Source organism: Asparagus officinalis, chromosome 1, assembly GCF_001876935.1.
Source record: "Asparagus officinalis chromosome 1, Aspof.V1, whole genome shotgun sequence".
NCBI classification, from domain to species: Eukaryota; Viridiplantae; Streptophyta; class Magnoliopsida; order Asparagales; family Asparagaceae; genus Asparagus; species Asparagus officinalis.
In genome coordinates this window covers 126,532,871-126,537,115 of record NC_033794.1, presented here as the reverse complement: position 1 = coordinate 126,537,115, position 4,245 = coordinate 126,532,871, and positions in this window count along the sequence as shown.

Below are 4,245 nucleotides of genomic sequence, written 5' to 3'. Positions count from 1 at the left end.
TGTATATTATTCTTCTATATCGTCTTGAGTGGTGTTTGAATGTCTGTAAGCATTTTTTGACGCCTACAAAGACATGTCACGTTAGAGAATATAAGGAAATCTATCTTCAAAATGGAGTCAAAAACCAATTATCCATCATCCACGAACTTTGAGAGATAAACATAGTTGTGTGATTCATAGGAAAGCGAAATAAGTTGCCAAAACTCGCAGCAAGAGAATTTGTTCCAGCCAAATGATACGACAAAAACTTGTTAATTAACAACTACCAGTATATATATAGAAGAGAAAGTTATCTCTAGAACTTTGTGCCAGAAAGGAGAAACATGGTCTTCAATACATGTGTCCTCCATTATATGTTCGTCTTGCATGTAGTTGCTAATATTGTTCGACACTAAAAAAAGAGCTAAATTTAGTATAAATCTCTTGCTATTTTGGTACTACAAGACTTACACCTCTTTGAAAAATAGAACACATATACATCTTGATTGTAAATCATGAGTGAGAGAGACCAAAGACCACTGAGTACCAAAATGGATAGATTTGGGTCGGTGATTGCTTAGGACATGATACAGAAAGAAAATTAAAAACTTGGCATCATTAGTGAGCTTCCAAATTCTTGTCTTCATGATTATCTAGACGTGTGATTGAAGAAGATTTGTGGTTGAAGAAGACTTAAGGTTGAAGAAGATTCAAAAGTTCATGAGGACATGAAAGAAAATAGGGGAATCCATCATCGAAAACGAAGGAGTTCAAAATCAATTATCCATCATCCAGATAATTATAATTGTACAATCTATAGCGAAGTCAAACAAGTATGAAAAGATTGTAGCAAGAGAACTGGTTTCCACCCAATGTTTGAGAAAAATCCTTGTCGATCCACCATTACCAATATCTATGTTTATCCTTGTGGAGAAAATTGTGACCAACTTTAGAGCTCTGAGCCAAAAAGGAGAGAGGTGGTCATGATAGAAGGAATGAAGGATAGATCATACGTGTCTCCTTCTATCATATGAGTGCCTCGCTTTGAGCTATAGTTGCTAATATTATTCGCACCTCGGCAAGGTGCAAAACTGCAATGCTAAATATACGGTAAATCTCTTAACTATTTTGGTACTACAAGCCCTAATTATCTTCCAAAATATAACACATAGGTTATGATAACAAATCATGAATGAGCCCACAGACCATAGGTAGCAAAAATGGATAGACCAAGGTTAGGTGGGTGATTGCTCCGAGCATGATAGAGAGAGACCAAAAAGCCGTCGTTATTAGAGAGCTTACAACTTCTTTTGTCCTCATGATTATCTAGCAGATGTGGTTGGAGAATGTTCAAAAGTTCCTGAAGGCGTTGAAGAAGATAGGGTGAATCCATCTCCGAAAATAAAGGAGTCCAAAATTAACCATCCATCATCCGCAAACTTTGAGAGGAAAACCTTAGTTGTGTGATCCTTAGTCCATAGAAATGCGAAACTAGTCCGGAAAGATTGTAGCAAGAGAATATGTTTCACCAAATGATCAATCCAAAACCTGGTTGATACACCACTACCAATATCTAATTTAATCCAAATAAGAGAAAGTTCTTTTAATCCAGCACTCCGCGCTAAAAAAGGAGAGACGTAGATCGTATGTGCATCTAACGTCAAGTAGTAATTGCTAATATCGTTCGACATCTTGGCAAGGCACGAAAAAAAAGCGACGCCAATTTTTCTATAAATCTTACTATTTCGATACTACAAGACTTAATCTTATTCCAAAAATAGCACATGGTTATATCACCAAGTACCAAAGTAGCATGATATTTAAAGTATATGTAGCAACACTCTTGTGCAGTAAGTCTAGATTTGCATAAGAATTGTCACAAACAAACTTCTTATGCAAATCATTTCTGAGTTATCCATTTGACCCAAAAATGTCAACTAGACACCGTAATACTGAGATTACCACAACTAACCCCTCACCCCCCAAAAAAAAACCCAACAAAATTATCAACTTGTGGCAAACAAGAAACTCTCCATACTCTGCACAATCAAGGAGAGAGCATTCACTGCTGCAAGAGGTACCATACAAAAGAGCGAAAACAATTGGAAGCTAGTGAGAGTTGATCAGGATCATAAGAAGATTATGCTTACCAGAGCTCCATTAGAGCACAAGACGAAAGCGCCCATGAGGTGCTCGATCAAATGCTTGAAAGAGGCAGAAACGTGCAACCCTCTCAACGAGCGTGCCGGTTGAAGCGGGATAAAAGAACGGCCATTTCGAAAAGATTTCTCTGCTTTATATACAGCCCAATAACCTCTCAAACCCCTGACTGGACTCAAACAGTTTCGCCAACTAAGCCCACTAACACCATGTAGGCCCACCTCAAACATCTTAGTATTTATCTGTTTATTTATTTATTTTTTTTAGAAAAAGGATGGATTATCATAAAGATAATCCAGTCAGCTAAATTAACAAAAAAAAACTATTACATAATACGCACACATGCCCAACCAAAGAATGCGCACAAGAGTTTATACAAAACACTACAAAATAAGGAGAATCATATCTCTGCACCAAGCTATATATCTCCCCACAAAGGAGATAAACTTATCTACTTCTACTAAACCAAAAAGTAAAGAAGTTTCACAATCCAACATAGTTTTAAAATCAACACCGTGTATATAATGATGTTGAGAATCATTCTAACTAGATCACCCTAGTCACAAGGCTCATGTTCTCTCTCTTCTAGAATCTCCAGCAGCTTGTATTCCTTCAGCGTTCCTTTTCCTCCTCCTCTCTTGAAGCCTAGCCGCTCGAGCTGAAACATTTTTAGATGTATTTATCTGTTTATTTAAAGTTTGTTTAAATTCCACTTCAAAAATAGTAGCGGCCTCAGATTGACCAAAGACGTACTAATACCAATTGGGCACAAGTGATCTGCACGAAGAGTTGAGTTGATACGAGAAGATCTTATGAACTTCATGGTTAGACTCGGCTCGTCATTAGAATAAGTGGGGTGTTCTGATCACCTGACTTTGGGTCGGTTGAATCTCAAATCATTGATATAATTGTTGATGGATGGCTTAGATTCAATCATCCCCAGATGAAGGGATCAGAACATTTTGCTCGTATGCGGTGAATTTTGAGGGGATTTGGGTCAATGATGCACACTAGTGACGGTGATGAATCTTAATAGACGAAAATGAACCGATCAAACTTACAAAACTACCCAAATAAATTGGGCATTAGACACCTGCTCAATTTGTTCATTCTACTAAATGAACCGACAATTTCCTTATTTTGCTAAATGAGCTGTTAACTCATCTAGTGTCTATATATGATACATTCGGACAATATTTCAGTCAAGAAATTCTAATATACAATATGAAGTGAAAAGTTTAAAGAATCTACTATTAGGATACAATCACGCACCAAATTAATAATCAACAACAAATGTAACTAAAACTAACAGAAAGCTAGACAAAGAGTACTTAAAATTTTTTGCTTTATTTTAATTAGTTACCAAGGTGGAAGAGATGATCGCATTGCAATCTAGCAATTGATCTACTCCCATTGATCTCCACATTCTCCAAACATATCGTGCAAAGAGTCCCGTTTGCTCCTATCGCCATCGATATTTCTCTTTTGTTCGACATTTTTCTACAAAAAAAAAAAAAAAAATTTCATTTAGTTACCAAGTTGCCACAAAATCAAATGTGTTACAAATCTATACTTAAAAAAAATAAAATCTAATTAACAATTACCTTGATAGATTTGATGAGATTGAAGCCTATACCACAAGGAAAAAGGGGGGGATCACACGGCTCAACTTGAATGTAGATGCAATCTTTCCACTAAAAAATATTTAGTCCAAATGCAATAAGAGGTGGTGAGCTAAATGAGCAAATCTTTGCATATCTTTTGTTCTCATAAGCAACTTTGTGCAAATACGAGTCCAAGTGTCACCACACTCTAGCTAAATGCCGTTGGTTTTGGTAACGGGTCCGAAAACGGCATCCGCTTGGTTTTGGCTCCTGTGACGAGTCGTGTCGGTGTCCCTACATAAGAACCCGAACCCGATAATTGTTGTTCGGGTACCGGTGGGAATTGAACCTCATCCATCATACTCTGTGATTTACGGATAATGCTAACTATATTATAAATTGTAGACGTACTTGAAAAAAGAAAAAAAAAGAAGGACAAATTTTCAAAAACAACCCTTTTACACATTTAATTGCAAAAACCGACCCCTTTTCAAAATAATTG